The sequence below is a fragment of the Phyllobates terribilis genome, unplaced genomic scaffold (genome assembly GCF_046119375.1).
Source record: "Phyllobates terribilis strain yellow unplaced genomic scaffold, ASM4611937v1 Scaffold_5__5_contigs__length_657084704, whole genome shotgun sequence".
Classification (NCBI taxonomy): domain Eukaryota; kingdom Metazoa; phylum Chordata; class Amphibia; order Anura; family Dendrobatidae; genus Phyllobates; species Phyllobates terribilis.
Genome location: NW_027362765.1, coordinates 80,700,761 through 80,720,745, shown reverse-complemented (window position 1 = coordinate 80,720,745; position 19,985 = coordinate 80,700,761). Strand labels below are relative to the sequence as shown.

The 19,985-nt window shown below is 49.2% G+C and overlaps 1 protein-coding gene across 5 annotated transcripts in view; it reads left to right on the top strand.

Annotated features, from left to right (window-relative positions):
• The window catches only part of LOC141272107 (heparan sulfate glucosamine 3-O-sulfotransferase 3A1-like), a 291,265-nt gene that overhangs the window by 205,610 nt on the left and 65,670 nt on the right, over positions 1 to 19,985 (top strand). For 3 of the 5 annotated variants that reach the window (XR_012321975.1, XR_012321973.1, XR_012321967.1), the window contains one exon: positions 14,706 to 14,959. The exons of the other annotated variants lie outside the window; for them this stretch is intronic. The gene's annotated coding sequence lies outside the window, so the exon portion shown is untranslated. The remainder of the gene's footprint in view (positions 1 to 14,705; positions 14,960 to 19,985) is intronic. 5 annotated transcript variants of the gene reach the window in all.

Below are 19,985 nucleotides of genomic sequence, written 5' to 3'. Positions count from 1 at the left end.
CCAAGTTTCTCTATTTCATCCAAGATTTTGCTGGCGCGGTTTAACCCTTCAATAGCATCACATGTATAAATGAATGCCATCACCACCCTGAACAATCATAGCCGTAGACCTTGATCCAACTCCCTCCATCTTTTTCTGCAAATCGCACCCTTTTCCACTGCACCTGCTTATCAAACAAGTGTCCAAAATACATGAAAAATGGGGTGAACGTTATAAATCACATTTTTGGGCTTATAAATTGAGCCAGATTAGCTTGGTATATCCCCCTACAACTGTATATGTACAGTGCTGTAAGAATGCGCCGTACTGCTGAGGATCAGATTTCTTCACTCCTTGGGGTGGAGCACAGATTTTATACGCTATTACCCCAGGATGAGTGTTCCTGGTACTTTGTATGAGCCGCCAATGAGAGCAGGGAACTGACAACTTCCCCGACCTCATATCCAGAAGCGGAAATGGTCCCTGTATGATTGAGGATGTGATAAATAGACAATCTGCAAATCACTTTAGAAAAAAATTATGTTGTCATACTCCCCCAAAAAATCCTAGTGCTGACAACTAGGTGTGGCTTTTTGTTTGTCGCTGTGCAGGAAGTGTGGTCAGGTCTTTCCGTCTCAGCAGCAAGTGGGTCAGATCTTTCTGTCTCTACAGGAAGTGGGTCGGGTCTTTCCATCTCTGCAGGAAGTGGGTCGGGTCTTTCTGTTTCTGCAGGAAGTGGGTCGGGTCTTTCCATCTCTGGAGGAAGTGGGTCGGGTCTTTCTGTTTCTGCAAGAAGTGGGTCGGTCTTTCCATCTCTGCACGAAGTGGGTCGGGTCTTTCTGTTTCTGCAGGAAGTGAGTCGGGTCTTTCCGTCTCTGCCGGAAGTGAGTCGGGTCTTTCTGTCTCTGCAGGGAGTGGGTCGGGTCTTTCCGTCTCTGCAGTAAGTGGGTCAGGTCTTTCCATCTCTGCAGGAAGTGGGTCGGGACTCTCTGCAGGAAGTGGGTCGGGTCTTTCTGTCTCTGCAGGAAGTGGATCGGGTCTTTCTGTCTCTGCAGGAAGTGGATCAGGTCTTTCTGTCTTTGCAGGAAGTGGGGGGCAGGTCTTTCAGTCTCTTCAGGAAGTGGGTCAGGTGTTTGTCTCTTCAGAAAGTGGGTTGGGTCTTTCTGTCTCTGCTAGAAGTAGGTTGGGTCTTTCTGTCTCTGCAAGAAGTGGGTTGGGTATTTCTGTCTCTGTAGGAAGTGGGTTGGGTCTTTCTGTTTCTGCAGGAAGTTGGGGCTGGTCTTTCCATCTCTGAAAGGAAGTGGGGATGGGTCTTTCTGTCTTTGCAGGAAGTGGGGGCAGATCTTTCTGCCTTTGTATGAAGAGGGGTTGGTCTTTCTATCTCTGCAGGAAGTGGGGTTGGTCTTTCTATCTCTGCAGGAAGTGGGGTTGGGTCTTTCTGCCTCTGCAGGAAGTGGGTCAGTCTTTCTGTCTCTGCAGGAAGTAGGTTGGGTCTTTCTGTCTCTGCATGAAGTGTGTTGGGTCTTTTGGCGTCTCTAGGAAGGGGGTCGAGTCTTTCTTTTTTTGCAGAAAGTTGTGGAGGCTCTTTCCATCTCTGAAAGGAGGTAGGGGTGGGTCTTTTTATCTCTGGAGGAAGTGGGGGTGGGTCTTTCTGTCTCTGCAGGAAATGGGAGCTGGTCTTTCGGTCTCTGCAGGAAGTGGGTCGAACCTTTATTTTTGCAGGAAGAGAGGCTGGCCTTTCTGTTTCTGCAGGAAGTGGGGTCAGGTCTCTCTGCCTCTGCAGGAAGTGGGTCGGGTCTCTCTGCCTCTGCAGGAGGTGGGTCTGGTCTTTCTGTCTCTGCAGTAAGTGGGTCAGGTCTCCCCGCCTCTGCAGGAAGTGGGTCAGGTCTCTCTGCCTCTGGAGGAAGTGGGTCGGGTCTCTCTGTCTCTGGAGGAAGTGGGTTGGGTCTTTCTGTCTCTGCAGGAAGTTGGTCGAGCCTTTATTTTTGCAGGAAGAGGGGCGGGCCTTTCTGTTTCTGCAGGAAGTCAGTCTGGTCTTTCTGTCTTTGCAGGAAGTTCGTCGGGTCTTTCTGTCTCTGCAGGGAGTGGGTCGGGTCTTTCTGTCTCTGCAGGGAGTGGGTCGGATCTTTCTGTCTCTGCAGGGAGTGGGTCGGGTCTTTTTGTCTCTGCAGGGAGTGGGTCGGGTCTTTCTGTCTTTGCAGGGAGTGGGTCAGGTCTTTCTGTCTCTGCAGGGAGTGGGTCGGGTCTCTCTGCCTCTGCAGGAAGTGGGTTGGGTCTCTCTGCCTCTGCAGGAAGTGGGTCAGGTCTCTCTGCCTCTGGAGGAAGTGGGTCAGGTCTCTCTGCCTCTGGAGGAAGTGGGTCGGGTCTCTCTGTCTCTGGAGGAAGTGGGTCAGGTCTTTCTGTCTCTGTACGAAGTGAGTTGGATCTCTCTGCCTCTGCTGGAAGTTGGTCGGGTCTCTGTCTCTGGAGGAAGTGGGTAGGGTCTTTCTGTCTCTGCAGGAAGTTGGTCGAGCCTTTATTTTTGCAGGAAGAGGGGCGAGCCTTTCTGTTTCTGCAGGAAGTCAGTCTGGTCTTTCTGTCTTTGCAGGAAGTGGGTTGGGTCTTTCTGTCTTTGCAGGAAGTGGGTCGGGTCTCTCTGTCTCTGCAGGAAGTGGGTCGGGTCTCTCTGTCTCTGCAGGAAGTGGGTCGGGTCTCTGTTTCTCTGGAGGAAGTGGGTCGGGTCTGTCTGCCTCTGCAGGAAGTGGGTCGGGTCTCTCTGTCTCTGCAGGAAATGGGTCGGGTCTCTCTGTCTCTGCAGGAAGTGAGACGGGTCTCTCTGCCTCTGCAGGAAGTAGGTTGGGTCTCTCTTTCTCTGGAGGAAGTGGGTCGGGTCTTTCTGTCTCTGAATGAAGTGGGTTGGGTCTTTCGGCATCTTCAGTTAGTGGGTTGGGTCTCTGTTTTTGTAGAAAGTCGACGTAGGTCTTTCCATCTCTTAAAGGAGGTAGAGGTGGGTCTTTTTATCTCTGCAGGAAGTGGGAGTGTGTCTTTCTGTTTCTGCTGGAAGTCGGTCTGGTCTTCCTGTTTCTGCAGGAAGTGTGGGTGGGTCTTTGTCTACAGGAAGCGGGGGCGGGTCTTTGACTCACTATTGTAAGGAATTGTGGGTCTTTGTGGGAAGTAGAATCAAGTTATTTTTGTCTCTTTATAGGAAGTGAGGACAGGTCTATCTGTCTGCAGGAAGTGGAGGCAGATTGTGTCTTAACAGGAAGTGGGGCAGGGCTTTGTATCTTTACAGGCAGTGGGGGCTGGCCTCTGCTAATATCCTCCTGCCTATCAAGCATATAGGTATAACAGAAAGGCAGTCGTGAAATAAACAATGCTAAGGTAAAAGAAGCTATAGCACCTATAGTGCTGGTAGAATGTTGATGTAGAGGAACAACTCACACAGGCAGATTGAATGACAAGTTACACAACAGGTGAATTGAGACTGTTTCTACACAAATTAGACTGGTATCTGCCCAAAAAGCAGCTGTACCTTGTTATGGGGGATGAGGGCAGCACGACCATGCTTTTTTACGAGTTTTAGAAGGACAGGCACACATTAATTGCCATCCTGACGCAGCTCTAGTGAGTTGAGCAGCAACATATCTCTAAATAATTGAATTTGCTGATGTGTGTTTTTCCCAGGTAGATGATTTAGTTTATTCTGCATTTGACTTCACTCTGATTTAGCTGACAACTTTTGAGAACCAGGTGAATGGATAATCTAGAAGTCTTGTTGAAAAGCATGAGACAGATAGAGCAGCTTTAAGCCTTCATGACCAGCGGGTGAGTAAACATGGGGCTGAGCTCCTTTGCGGGACGCCTCGGAGATCTCCGATAACGTTTTATTATCGGCCTCTGTTCCCACTAATCTCATTGTCCTCACGTCATGGACATGAACCAGATTAGTGCCTGTAAAAGGATAAAGAAGCCAAAGGCATCCAGGATCAGAGAGGGTTTATGTCGTGATCTCCACCTGGGACTTGTGCAACATGGGAATTTCATCTATCGACATTGGCAGGATCAACCATCATACACAATGGATGATCCACCAGCAATCTGGTGGGTATCAGGTCATCCTGTTTGTAGCAGATATGGCAGGAAGAAACTGGCATGTTGGATGCCGGCAAACGGAAATGGCCAAGCCAAACATGCATGGTGTTACGCTCATGTAGCGCCCCGAGGGTTCGGTCGCTACAGAGGTATTGCATCTCACCCAGAGGTGTGATATCTCACTTCCAGGTAAGGATGGAGTGTGGCTCAGGACCCTAACACCCACATGCACTACATCACATTTCCGGGGGACAGGGCGACAATGCTCCCAAGAGTGAGCACAACTGCCCCTGTCCCTGGCTGGAGTGGGGGGAGGGAACACCTAGAAAGGGGGAACCCGGTAGCGTGTGGGTGGGGAGAGTAGATTCAGGGTGCACTGGAAAGAGGAGTATATAAGGTGGGCACCATCTTGGAGTCAGAGAGAAGAGTTACTGAGTTCAGTCAGAGAGGAGAAGACAGGGAGCAGGGGCTCTGTACGAGCTCTGCTCCGCAGGGAGGCCAAGTCTCAAGGCCTGAGCCCGGAGGAGGCTCCAGGAGAGGAGCGGAGGAGGCTCCAGGAGAGGAGTGAAGGGACCCCAGGGGTGCGGACCGGCGAGTCGCCACCGTACGCCCGCCTCTACCAGAGTAGGGGGGTCAGGCCAAGAAAGGGAACCGGATCCCTCAGCTAGTGGAGGAGAGCAACTACCCTCAGCTAGTAACCGGAGGCTGTGGCATTGTACGTGTCACGGCCCCTCACTACACCCGTTAGGAAGGCACCATATAGGGCCCAGGGAAACGGAACATACGTTTGCCCGCCAAGGCCCGAGGCAGCTGGACAGGAACGTGGTCAATTGTGGGGTACGACGGGCCAGAGAAAGGACACACGAAGGGGGTCCTGAAAAGCATTCCAAAGGTACCTGGGAGTTGGCCGAGTCCCTCACCTGGTGAGCACAGTACGACGTGGGCAGCCATTACCTGCAGAAGTGGCTTGGAGTGTAAAACTGTGAGTAAAAACCCTGGACTGCATCACTGGACTCTGAGTCATTACTGTTGCTCCCGCGCACCATCACCCCATCATCTGCACTCACTTCCCTGAGGCTATACTCCTCCCGTGGGGAGTTATACTACCCTCTGCTGCGCACACAACATCAGCCTCAGCGGTCTGCCCCGCAGCGGCGGTTCTCAGTGACCGCAATCCACGGGTGGTGTAGTCGGACATTTAAACATTAAAAAAACAAATAAACAGATCCGCCACTGGTTTGACCACCCTGAGCCACGGGACCGGGTCGCCGCCACGGAGACTTCAACCCCTAGCATTACACAGAGACCCGGCTCCGGGTATTCCCCCACACACGGCCCAGGGGGCGCGTCACTCACGCCCGGACTGACTGGCGTGAGCGTGATTAGTGATCCCACTGTACCATGAACCGAGGAGTGCCTGGAGGGGCGTAACTAAGTATCAATCCGATCCGACCAAGGTCGCACAGTGGCTCAGTCGACTCCGAGAACCAAGGAGGGACCAGGTGCTACTCCAGGTCAGACCCCGGTCACAGCTGTTGACCCACACTGGGGAATGCAGGAACAGGCAGGTTAGACTGGCATACAGACAGGTGGGTATTGGCAGGCATGGCTGGTATGCAGACAGGTGGGTACTAGTAAGCACGGCTGGTATGCAGACAGGTGGGTACTGGCAAGCACGTCTGGTATGCAGACAGGTGGGTACTGACAAGCACGGCTGGTATGCGGACAGGTGGGTACTGGCAAGCACGGCTGGAGTGCAGACAGGGAGATACTGGCAAGCACGGCTGGAGTGCAGACAGGTAAGTACTAGCAGGTTGGAGTGCAGGCTGGATAGGGTCCAGTACAGACTGGGAGACAGGAACAGAGCCGCAGATGCGGTAGACAAGCAGAGTAAAGCGAAACCGCCGGAGCGGAGGACAAGGCAGAGCAGAGCGGAACCGCAGGTGCGGTGGACAGGGCAGAGCAGAGCTAAACCACCAGAGCGGTGAGCAAGCAGAGTGGAGCGAAACCGCCGGAGCGGTGGACAAGGCAGAGCAGAGCGAAACCGCCGGAGCGGTGGACAAGGCAGAGCAGAGAGGAACCGCCGGAGCGGTGGACCAGGCAGAGCAGAGCAAAACCGCAGGTGCGGTGGACAAGGCAGAGCAGAGAGGAACCGCCGGAGCGGTGGGCAAGGCAGAGCAGAGAGAAACCGCTGGCGCGGTGAGCAAGCAGAGCAGAACAAAACCGCAGGTGCGGTGGACAAGGCAGAGCAGAGCGAAACCGCCGGAGCGGTGGACAAGGCAGAGCAGAGAGGAACCGCCGGAGCGGTGGGCAAGGCAGAGCAGAGCGAAACCGCAGGTGCGGTGGACAAGACAGAGCAGAGAGGAACCGCCGGAGCGGTGGGCTAGGCAGAGCAGAGAGGAACCGCCAGAGTGGTGGGCAAGGCAGAGCAGAGCAAAACCGCCGGAGCCGTGAGCAAACAGAGCAGAACAGGGCTGACGGTGCAGGCAGAGAGGACAGGGCTCTGTTCACATGGAACAGATAGGAAAATACAGGAAGATGGCTAGAGCACAGGAGGTAGATACTGAGGAAGGGAAAAGGGACAAGCAGAACCAGATACACACAAGGTACTTACAATGAAGTAGTGAGTGGACACAAAACTCACAAACAGAAGTACAGAGACAACGAGTTGGAGTTAGGTGCAGGTTCAGACACAGCAGGAAAAGGGAAGGTACGGACATAGAGACAAACAAGTAACAGGCTAAGAGACAGTTCAGACAGGAACTGATACTGCAACGAGATACAGGAACGAGCCTGGGTATGCAGCCCCCAGGGTGGCGGAAATGGACTAGAAGTCACAGATAACAGGCCTGGGTATACAGCCCCCAGGGTGGCAGAAACAGACTAGAAGTCAGAGATAACAGGCCTGGGTATGCAGCCCCCAGTGTGGCAGAAACAGACTAGAAGTAAGAGATAACAGGCCTGCGTATGCAGCCCCCAGGGTGGCAGAACCAGACAAGATACAGGACAAGACCTGGCAACTCAGAGGCAAGGAGCACACTGATAGTTAGTGTTGCTCAGGCACCTCCTTCTGGGTGGAGGGGGTTTAAATATCCAGTGACTCACAGCAATAGGCTGGAGCCGCATTAGGGGTGCGCCCACAGCAGCTATAAGAATCAGGAAGTAACCCGGCCGCCGCCCTAAGCAGTCAGACAAGAGACATGCACACAGCATGAACTGGAGCAAGGTTTGCAGGCTGGACTAATGGGTAAGATTGCAGTCTTGCATAGTGGGAGGTGGTGCACTATGCAAGCACGCCGCCAGGGATGTTACACATGGCTATGGAGAGGTCAGCTGCGGTACATGCTGGCCCAAGGACTGACTAGTGTTGTCACAGGTAGCCACACCCTGTAATGATGTGATACCCAATCCTCAGTGATGTCACACCCAATTCTCAGTGATGTCACCATTGCTTTGCTCAGCAAGCCACACCCCAGGATATTGTATTGGAGAGGACTGAACAAGAGAGCACTGAGAGCACCACAAGAGATGGTGAGTTCTCCTTCAATGGAAGTCTTCAAACAGAGGCTGGTCAGTTATCTGTCAGATGGTTTAGTGAATCCTGCATTGAGCAGGGGGTTGGACACAATGACCCCGGAGGTCCCTTCCAACTCTACCATTCTATGATTCTATGATAGAGATGAGCGAATAAGTTCGAGTGGAGTCGAACTTTACTCGAATGTTCCAAAAATCTGCACAGCCATAAAAATATTGAAAAATGAAAAATAAACCTTATACTCACCTCTCTAGCCCCTCCACGCCTCACCACCACTGATCTGGTCCTCGTCGCATCTTTAGATCAGTGTCGACAGAATTGAAATCCCCAAACCTTGGTCACTCAGCCAAGTGTTCCAGGTTTTCTAGGCCTGGGAGGGATTTGCGCAGAGGTTGCAGCTCAAGCCAAGATGTATAACGTCACGTATGATGTCACGGCATGTACCTCAACCTTTGCAGACGCATGTGCAGAGCTGTCCCTGGCCTAATAAATCAGAAGCCTCAGACTAGAGAGCCTCAGCCTAGAGATCCACAAATGTGACGAGGACCAGACAGGTGGTGGTCAGGAGAGGCGATGCCGACGCGGTGAGTGTAGGAATTTTTATAATTGTTTACATATAACCATTATTATGTTCTGGGGTCTGGAGAGACCCCACAGTATAATAAGGGACATTACATTTACAGACAATAACTTGCCACAAGTGAATTAAAATTTTACTGATTCATCTCTAATCAGAGGGTTGGTAAATTAACAATGTAGGAAAGTGAAAAACCTGAAGGAAACCAGTAACTCGTTCCCAACTGACAACTTTTTTGTCTCCACCGTATTAAATGTTCCTGCAACCCAGCAGGAGCAGGTCAGGTCCCTGGTAGAGATGAGCGAACCTGAACTTAAAAGTTCGGGGTTTGTACCTGACAGTGTCCAGAGCTAAACACCGAACACGGACTTCTCCTGAACGTCCTTTGCATTGTTCGGAGATCCGGGGTAAATCCAGAGAGAAAGAGAATATTTTACAGCTCAAAAGTTGGGGTCAATGGGGTTCGGGTTCTGGTTCAAGTTGGGGTTCAGTTCTGGTACCCGAACCAAACTTTGGAATAAAGTTTGGGTTGGGTACCAGAACCTGAACTTCCATGGGTCCACTCATCCCTAGTCCCTGGCTGTTAGAAACAGCGGGTAGCTTGAGGAGAAGATAGAAGTGGTTTATTACTACTTCTGTCTTCTCTTTCACAGTCTACATAGCGCTCAATAAACTCCATGTAGTGAAAAGAAGCATCGGCAATGCTGATGTTTCAACTGCACCTGGCGGACATATGATCACCAGGTGTACAAGAGTGCTGAGTGTCTGCCCGACACAGCAGAGAAGTAGGGTCTTAGCAGACCCAGATTGGCTCTGCCACTGCGAAGTGCCATGGGGGAGGGGCTGTTTTACCTGTAACTGGGGCTCCTATGCCCCAGTTAAAGAGGAAAAACTACATAGTAATAAAAAATATATATAGTTCCCCAGAGATCATCTGTGTAACAAATATAAATCAATGGAAGTCTTCAAATATCAAACAGAGGCTGGACAGACATCTGTCTGAGATGGTTTAGTGAATCCTGCATTGAGCAGGGGGTCGGACCAGATGACCCTGGAGGTCCCATCCAACTCTAACATTCTATGATTCTATGAAAGGTAACCACACCATATAATGATGTCACAGCGCATCCCCAGTGATGTCATCCTGTGTTCCTACCCTAAGCCTCCATATTGTTCATGAGGAAAAAGTGACAACCTGACTGACAGTAAGATGTATTCTCCTGTTGCTGTATTGCAACTTGGTCAGGCTTGCTAAAGGGGTTGTCCACGTTTTGGGGGCAATTTTTTTTTTAAGTAAATTCTTTCATTAGTTTTTGCAATTTGATTTCATTAGAATTTTTGCACAGCTCGTCATCCATAGCCTTTGTGTTATTATTGGCTGAAAAATAAGTTATCTGAGAATTTCGTCAATGACCCCACTATGATGATCTGATGGGGCGTTTGCTACTCCTTTATCTGTCTCCTGAGCTCCTCTCAGCTGATTTATGACCACATCGAAGTTTAAAGTACCGGAAAACAAAAAGCCAAACGGTGCAACATTTTTAATGAAACCTAATTGCAAAAATTATTTTTTACTTCCAAATACCTACATTTAAAATGGTTGTCTGGTACTTCATATTGATGCCCTATTTATTTGAATAGGGGTAGATCTTTAGTACCCCTAGAGCTGTAACCACAATGCAGTTGACGAAGCTGTGTAGTGAGGACATCCAGTCACTGCCAGCATAGAGAGCAGCTGAACATTGGGGGTATAGCACCCCACTGATCAGATATGAATGCCCTATCCTAAGGATATGCATTCAATTTAAAGTATAATTTAACCCTTTTAAGTAAAAAAAAATTGGCCCCAAAGGTGGACAACCTCTTTTAATGCCCTTCCTGGTTTCTCTATGACCAAACAATAACTTCTTTGTTACTATGTCTGTAGTGGTATGATTGTGTCTGTGTTTGGTATTGACCCAACTTTTTGCTGACCATGTCTTCTAGTCTGCTGCCAATCCTGACATTTGCCTGTCTACTGACTGTCTTGACCCACGCACTGTCTGCCTGTCTTGACCCACGCACTGTCTGCCTGTCTTGACCCACGCACTGTCTGCCTGTCTTGACCCACGCACTGTCTGCCTGTCTTGACCCACGCACTGTCTGCCTGTCTTGGCCCACGCACTGTCTGCCTGTCTTGGCCCACGCACTGTCTGCCTATTTTGGCCCACGCACTGTCTGCCTGTCTTGACCCACGCACTGTCTGCCTGCCTGTCTTGACCCACGCACTGTCTGCCTGCCTGTCTTGACCCAAGCACTGTCTGCCTGCCTGTCTTGAACCACTCACTGTCTGCCTGCCTGTCTTGACCCACGCACTGTCTGCCTGCCTGTCTTGAACCACGCACTGTCTGCCTTCCTGTCTTGACCCACGCACTGTCTGCCTGCCTGCCTTGACCCACGCGCTGTCTGCCTGCCTGCCTTGACCCACGCGCTGTCTGCCTGCCTGTCTTGACCCACGCACTGTCTGGCCGCCTGTCTTGACCCACGCACTGTCTGCCTTCCTGTCTTGACCCACGCACTGTCTTCCTGCCTGCCTTGACCCACGCGCTGTCTGCCTGCCTGCCTTGACCCATGCGCTGTCTGCCTGCCTGTCTTGACCCACGCACTGTCTGCCTGCCTGTCTTGACCCACGCACTGTCTGCCTGTCTTGACCCCTGCACTTTTTTGCGCTGGAAGGAGCCAGCTGAGAGTAAAACTGGAGCGGACTAATCTTGTCTCTGGCTATCACCCCCAGCCAGTCTTTAAAGTATATCTTCTCTAAAATGCCGGAGTTTAGTCCTACACCAAATCCATCAGTGACCCAATGGCTCCTCATTTCCTGCGGGCCTCGTTTGACCAGGAGGTTGATAAAAATAAAGGTAACTTAAACATATAAATTGCAAAGTCTGCAGACCCCAAAGCCATATCTGATACCCTTGAATGCAGGATTTTTGTCTCTGTAAATGTAGTACCATGAAATAATGGAAATCGGAGCCAAACATGGCGCCCGTGTGGGGACTCCGCAGGCCCTGCGTGTGCTCTGAGTTCAGAGCTATTGGATTTATGGGACAGATCAGTGTATGATTTCCTCACAAGCAAAGGAGGGAAATATTAACTCCGAGTATCAAGTATCGACATCTCTGAAATTAGCAAGTTCATGGGTGGCTGCAATATATATCCAGCGGTCTGTAATACCGGCAATGTACAAAAAATAGGAATTATGATGGTGGCGGCGTGTGGCGCCTCCCACTGTGCAGGAAGAAGATTTACTATAAGGAACACAAAAATGTGCAGCATCTATAGGAGGAGTCTGAGGTGACGCCATATTTATTTTGCCTAATAATGTCTCAAAAGTTGGTGTATCTAATCTTAATATGTGATACTGCCTGAAGAGCTGTATCTCATCCTTTCATGTGTGATACTCTCTGCTGAGCTGTGTATCTAATACTAATATGTGCAATACTGCCTGCAGAGCTGTATCTTATCTTATGATGTGTGATACTGTCTGCTGAGCTGTGTAGCTAATCCTTTTCATGTGTGGTATGGTCTGCTACTTTGTGTATCTAATCCTATCATGTGTGATACTGTCTGCTGAGCTGTGTATTTAACCCTATTATGTGCGATACTGTCTGCTGAGCGGTGTATCTCATCCTATCATGTGTGATACTGTCTGCTGAGCTGTGTATCTAACCCTATCACGTGTGATACTGTCTGCTGAGCTGTGTATCTAACCCTATCATGTGTGACACTGTCTGCTGAGCTATGTATCTAATCCTATCATGTGTGATACTGTCTGCTAAGCTGTGTATCTAACCCTATCATGTGTGACACTGTCTGCTGAGCTGTGTATCTAACCCTATCCTGTGTGATACTGTCTGCTGAGCTGTGCATCTAATCCTATCATGTGTGATACTGTCTGCTGAGCTGTGTATCTAATCCTATCATGTGTGGTACTGTCTGCTGAGCTGTGTATCTAACCCTATCATGTGTGACACTGTCTGCTGAGCTATGTATCTAACCCTATCATGTGTGATACTGTCTGCTGAGCTGTGTATCTAATCCTATCATGTGTGATACTGTCTGCTGAGCTGTGCATCTAGTCCTATCCTGTGTGATACTGTCTGCTGAGCTGTGTATCTAACCCTATCATGTGTGGTATGGTCTGCTGAGCTGTGTATCTAATCCTATCATGTGTGATACTGTCTGCTGAGCTGTGTATCTAACCCTATCCTGTGTGATACTGTCTGCTGAGCTGTGTGTCTAATCCTATCATGTGTGATACTGTTTACTGAGCTGTGTATCTAACCCTATCATGTGTAATACTGTCTGCTGAGTTGTGTATCTAAGCCTGTCATCATGTCAGAGTACCACCGAGCACTGCACTCCCTTATCGTAAAACTGTGTTCACATTTGTATTGCGCTGTTTTTGCGGTAAAGTGATGGGCATTATTAAGGGATGTGTTGGGCGCCATCTGTTGTTGTTATATGACTGATTCCAGCGCTGTCGTCAATATCATTGCCTTGATCCTTTGAAGAAGCCGAGCAGCGAAACTAAAATGATGTTAACAGTAATGTAAGGGTGACTGTCCCTGGAGCCTGGGGACAGGTGGGGACACATGGAGACCTAATGTCTGAGTTTTTCTGGTTTTCTCCTATCCCCCTTAAACTCTCGTTGTCAATCGCTTCCATAAAGTTTCTCCAGATCGCCCTTTCGGAGTAATGACATTCCTCTGCGTGAAGGAATTCTGAGTTTTTCTGCGTGTGATAGGAGCTGATATCGTGCCGTCCTGCTGCTCTCATTCCTCCATCTCCAGACATTACAAGCTTTCGCTCTTCGTGAGTTAACTCGAAAAAACCACACTGGTGGGGCGCGGGGATTTTCGGTGTAAGCTAATCAGTGTTATATTCCTAATCCTCGGATTTAAGCTAAACTGGCATTTAATCTCTGGGGGATCGCCGGAGTTATTTTATCTAACTGGATCGGCATCTCCGTGTAATGAATCTATTATTCCCGGGAGATGGAGTTTGGAAACTGGAAATTTATAATAGTCACCGGGCTTATTAGGTAAAATAAAAGCTACTTTAATGAACTGTGCTGAAGTGGGGTGAGGGGCGGCACTATTTAAGGGGAGTGTTGGTTTTCATTGAGTTACTTTTTAAGAAATATGGATAGTTTCACAACCAAATTGTATTGCTTTAATGTATGTAATTATTAGTGATGAGCGAGTGTGTTCTGTTAACCCTTTTGGCGAGCATGCTCCGGTGCTTGCCGAGTATCTTCAGCGTGCTCGAGTGTTATGTTTTCGTTATTGCATGCTCATGATTTGCGACTGTTTGACAGCTTTAATACATGTGAATAATGCCTAAGAAACAGGCATTTCTCACATGTATTAAAGCTTTGAAACAGTCACAAATCATGAGCACGGAGTGACAAAAACATAACACCCGAGCACACTGAAGATACTCGGAAAACACCTGAGCATGCTCGTAAATCTCGAGTAATGAGCATGCTCGCTCATCATTAGTAATTAAGCAACTTTCCTCGTAGCCTTGGTTAAAAAAAAATTACTATTTTGCGTACACAGCTTCTATACAGATCTATGTGTCTCCGTGGTTACAGACTACAAACAGACCCTGTATGTAGTCTGATTCTGCAGACGTGTTATTCTACTCAATTTGCCCCAATGTATGTAGCATAAAGAAGGGGGCAGATGGAAGAGAGCAAAGGTGGGCATAGAAAATCAAGTGCTTCTTCTGTGACAGCATTTCCTACAGACAGCCCCATACACTTGCATGCTCAATTTGGCTGAGCATACATGCATTCTCATTAATGCCTTCCTTAAAGGGGTATACTCAAAGTGTCTCTTTAGGAGCTCAGAGCTATGCAGTCTCCTTACTTCCTACTTTCTGGCAAGGCGGGCTCTCCTAATTGAGTGACAGTTCAGGTGAGTAGCAGAGCTGTAGTTTTAGTAGAACTATAAAGCTCAGCACAAGTTCTGCTATAACACATTTAGTTATCATTGGTTGGTTCTGCTTTAGCACTGTTAATAACAGGGCTTTTGAACAAGCAAACGGCTAAGGATAACAGGAGCAGAGACACAAGATTAGGAGACCTGCCCTGAAAGATGCTAGGGCTGGTGATTTATAACTGCGTCTCTTAAGAAGATAAGAGGAGGTGAAGGAGATGAGATTATAACTGCTGTATAGAAATCAATTGGTCTGATGGATGCTGACTAGGATGTTAAGAGTTAACCCCTCTCCTGGAATGTAATTACTCCAAGCTCCATGGAAACCGGCTGTACACTATCAAAGAAAAAAGCTCTCACACCAGGAGAATGACAGCAAATAGAAAAAGCAAATCAATTGCAAACTTGCTTATTTTCATGTTGTCTAACTAATTAAAGCAATTTTAGAACTTGAGAATACCCCTTTAAAAGGAGTGCAGACTAAGCTGCTACCAGATACCTAAAACTGCGGTCAGGGAAAGGGTTAGTAATTCCAAAATCATTGGGTTTTTGTTTTTAGGTATATGGACACCTCAAAGGGATTGTCCAACATTACAAAATCCCCATGAATCAAGTACATGACGAAGTGATGTCTCATTCCCAGTGAGACCTGTGACTGGAACGGGACCTGGCGGGGATTTTCTTCTGATGACTCATTTTAATCACCTGACTGTTGCAGCCAATCACAGGCTTAGGTGACGAGATTTAATTTCTTTCTGTCCCGTTGAAGATCGGCTGAGCGCCCTGCACTGGGCAGATGATGTAGGAGCACAGGTAAGTGTCAGTTTTCCATAGCCTCTAAAATGACTGTGATTGTTCCGTTCTCAGGAAACGCAGCTCTTAAAAAAAAAATTCAGCTGTAACACAATAACCACTGTACTCGAGGACATTCATTGACAAATCTAAATTTTACGTTTTGGGATTTGTAGCTATAACATTTTTTTAAGGACCTCTGACAAAATGATCCACTTCATGTGTTTTTGTATATATTCACCTACTCCCTTTCATTGTTACATACCTGATTATTTAGCCTCCACTTCTGCATCTGCCCCCTATTCATTATCCATACACAACACCTCTGAATGTATTTTTCCTTCCTGCATCTGCCACTCCGGATCTTTCTTTCCAGCACTTGTAATGAACAAGTCTATGTTGTCGTATTGTATCCTATCTTTCCATGCAATCGCACCCCTCCAGGGGGCCCAACTTTTTTTTTTTTACAAGGGTGCGAAGATTTACCGGCAGGAGCTGTGAAAACCAGCAGGTGGTTTGACAAAAATGAGAAGAAAAAAAAATTGATTACACTTGCAAACCTGCATTAAAGAGCTGGGGAGAAGGAAGTGTCTGGGAGCCGGTCGGTGGTGTCAGCCTATGATCGGTGTGTTCATTAAATCCCTCCAGCCAGGCCTCATTACTTGCTGCCTATCTGGCACCATTAAGATATCATGTCCGTTTCGTAATATTCATACTGGCAGTTCAATTATTGTCTGGGTGCCACTCTTTTATTCATTGGCCTATCTCTCCGAGGCTTGTCACACATATCTCCTTATAAAACCTTATTGCTCCATGGTGGTAAAATATGAAGGCCCCAGCCGGGCCCGGGCTGACAAATCTGTAGGCCTGTTAATAACCCAGTGATCATTCCAATCCATTAATGCCTCATATATCAAAGGCGTTCAGAGGATATTATTGCTTCCATATATCTCTTCATAAACAATTATCTGACGGGATCCGGTGTGGTGGGGGGTGGGAATTACCTTTGGGAGTGAGAATGTGATCAACATGTCTGGAAAACATTTTATGGGGCGATGGAAAAGTGTTAACTCTTTACATAAATGTTATTAAGTAAGTTGATAAAAGATTTTTTCATTCAAATTTAGTAGGCCCAGATAGTACCGTCTCCTTATATCTCCTTGTACTTTATTCAGGCACAGGTAGTACTTTCTTCCTTGTCTCACCTTGTAAATAAAGTAGCAGAGTGAATACTGCCTCAAGAGCTTCCAGGCCACAGAGTAATATGTAACTTACCATGTTAATCATGCTTTTTAAGCTTTGCTTTATCATGCAATTTATGCACAGATAGTACTGCCTGCTCATTTCTTTCTGAGCTTGATGCACGCACAGTTAGTATTTTATTCCTTTCTTGCCCTGTAAATGTTATCGATACAGATGGAATGGACCTATTTTCTCTCCTTGTAGATGATGTAGGTACAGATATTTCTGCCTCTTTATCTCTCCCTGTACTTGATGTAGGCACAGGCGGTACTTTATACCTGTCTCACCCTGCATATTTTTGGGAACACACACCATTGCCTTGCTGTCCCATATTGTAAAATATATATATATATATTTATGTAGTTTTCGATAATTATAATATCTTTTTTTTAGCTAGTACATTCTCCCTGTGTCGAATTTTATTGGTATAGACTGTTTTACCTCTCATCCTATAAATTACGAAGGCACAGATAGTACTTTATACTCTCATCCTATAAATAACGGAGGCACATATAGTACATTCTACTTAAACTCCCTGTAAGCTTTTTCTCAGGCAGTATAGAGAGGATTACTGGAACAGAAATGTGCATGTGTGTCACCCTGGCCTGGATGCCACAAAATGTATTAAAGCTGTGTCTGAGAGCAAGGGGGAGGTTCTCTAGTCAGGGGAACATTAGCATGCAATGCCTCCTATCTCAGGCCAGTAGGGGGAGCAGGCTGCCCCTATAAAAGCTGGTACTGGGGGCAGGGTTAGAGAGAACTTGAAGGGCTGTCTCTGGACTGAGACTTGTCCCAGAGCAGAGCAGGGACAGACAGTTGTACTGCACCTAAGAGGAAGTGTGGCAGGAGGAGAGCCACAAGCCAGAGACAAGAGGCGAAGAGAGCCTGTCTTGGCAGATAAGAGACTGACTTTACCAGACTTTGGTGTCTGAGGCTGGGATGATTCTACATCCTCCAGCAGAGAACCAGTCCGCAAGGGACTGTATATTCCTTGGCCTAAGAAGCCTGGAGGCCCTGCCACAACCGAAGGGACCACCAAAGCCGTACAAGGCTGGGAGCAGAAAGGAACCCACGTCGCAGGCCATACAGGCGAGAATACACGGAAAGCTCGGAAACGTGGGCTGTTACCCTATAACGAGGAGCTAGCCAGAAGGAGCACAGAAAGCACGGTAGGCCTACACCCTCACCCTGATCAGGGCCAATTTCCCCGTTGCTCTCAGACATCCAGGTCCCCTCCTAGCTGGGACTGTTTGTGGGTCAATTTACCTGTTCTAGTAAAGACCCTTGACTGCAACCTGTTGTCTGCGTGCTCCTTGCTCCTCCAGCACTATCAGCACTGGGACTCTCACTACCATCACTCACACCATCCATTATACTGCCCTGGGGCCGCACTCTTCCCGTGGGGAGTCACACTACCCTAGCTGCACACCTCATCAGCCCCAGCGGTCTGCATGCAGCGGCGGTTCCTAATAACCGCAATCCACGGGTGGCGTAGTCGGACATTATCAATAGAGCATAGCAGACTACCATTGGTCTGACCACCCTGAGCCACGGAACCGGGTTGCCACTACTACCCCCATCGTTCCCTATTGCCCGGATCTGAGTGCCCCACGGCCCAGGGGGCGAGTCAGCTTTGGCGTAGTCGACAGGATTGAAACCAACCCGCCACAAACGGGTATTGCGTGCCTGAAAGAGACTTTGCACTTACCTGAAAAGAGGTTTCCCGCCATCCGGAGCCGTTTTCCGCCATTTCCAGCCGTCTCCCGCCATCTTCACTCGGTTCCCGCCATCTTCAGCTGTTTTCCCGCCATCCGAAGTCGTTTTCCCGCTTTCGGACGCCATCTTCAGGACGCCGCGCGGGAAGAAGAGGGGTGTGGACGTCCAAACCGCGCGAGATCCGAAGCTCCGCCCCACGCACCGACGCTGCGCAAGGTCCTGGAAGGGAGAGACAGCGACACTGACGTCATCAGGACGCGACGCCAGGTCCTCGTCCATAGCAGCAGCAGCGGAGCCGCGGCCTACAGAAGAGGATCGTCGGAAGGTAGGCCACGCTTAACTAGGGGGGAGGAAGATGTCGGACACAGAGGCGCCCACTACCACCAACGCAGCTGCAGCAGCGGTGATGCCCTTTTCCCTGCCCTACATCCCTGGAGCGGCCTGGCTGCCCAAGTACTCAGGGGAGCCCCATGCCCTAACTGACTTTAAGGAAAGGCTGTACAGTTTGTTCCAGGTTTACCCCCTGACAGAGGAACAGAAGGTCAGCATACTAACAGGGCAGTTAACTGGCGCAGCCCAAAGGGAGGTAAAATCATGGCCCACTGAGGAGAAAAGGACTGTGAAGGGTATTCTGGCCCGGCTGCGGGGTACCTTTGACACACGTACCTCCGCTGAGATTAAAATGAGGTTCTATGGATGTAAGCAGCGGGCACAGGACAGCATCAGAGACTATGCCCTAAATCTGCAGGAAGCCCTAAGGGACATCCAACAAACTGATCCTGGCAGTGTGCAGGAAACGGATAAGCTGCTAACAGAACAATTCATAGAAGGTCTGCTGTCCAGCGCCCACAGGGCCCAGCTGCGCCTCATGTTCTTTCAGAACCCCGACCTGACCTTTGCCCAATTTAAGGACAGGGCCATAAGGGTGCTCCGTGAATCTGCAACCAGTGGCGCTATAAACCCCCGGCGCCCTGCTCTCACCACCAGGAGGGCACGCCCTCCTCTATGGACCCCGTGGGGGCTGATGGACAGGCCCTGAACCAAGCCCCGTCGAAAGACCTGCACCACCAAGTCCAGGAACTGACCAGGAGCATCGCGGCGTTGACCAGGACCGTCCAGGCGTTACAAGTGGACCCGTCAAGACCCATCGAGCTGGCTTCAAGTCCGGAGGATGTCCCGTGGCGTCGACAGAGGAGGATCCCGTCGTTCCGAGGGAGGCCCACAGACCGCTACGCAGAGGATGGACAGCCCATTTGCCGTCGATGCAACCAGCCCGGACACATTTCCAGGTACTGTAATTTAAACGGGTCCAACCTGGGGCAGAGGGCCGACCCCCAGGCATAAGATCACCAGGCCCTTATAATTGGCGAGATAAGTACGTTGGGGGGCGCCTAGTTTTACCCGTGGTGCTGGACGGTATCCCCATGAGCGCCTTGCTGGATACCGGGTCGCAAGTAACCACTATCCCTTATGTACTTTTTAAGCAGTATTGGACTGATGCTGATATCACACGGTATCCAGACAGTAACTTGAGCATCATCGCCAGTAATGGCTTACCCGTGCCGCAGATGGGGTTCAAGGAGATGACCATTAAAATTGGTAAAGTTGAACTGCCGGCACAGGGAGTAATTATTGTGGACATTGACCGTCGTGAAAGTCACCCTAAAATAACTGTGGGTACTAATGTAATTGAAAATTGTCTTTCAGAGGTAATTGTAATTCTACAACAGGCGGCGGTGAATGCTAGTTCCAGCCAACAGAGAGTCCTCAACAAGGAGATAAAAGCCCTGATGAGACGGCAGCAGGTAGAACTGTCTGGTGGTGAGATCGGTAGCGTAAGACTGAGTGACCCATTCCCCATTTCCATGCCTCCCAAAAGTGAAATGATGATCTGGTGTCGGACTGCAATCGGGTTGAGAGGTAGAGACTACCAAGCCATGGTAGAACCCGTGTACTCAGACAGCAGGCCCACCATTCTGACAGCCCGGGGGGTGGTTGATGTCCGTCATGGGAGGGTGGCCCGTCCGCATTCTCAACATTGGGGAGAGGGAGGTACACTTACCCAGGTACGCTACACTCGCCAAACTGT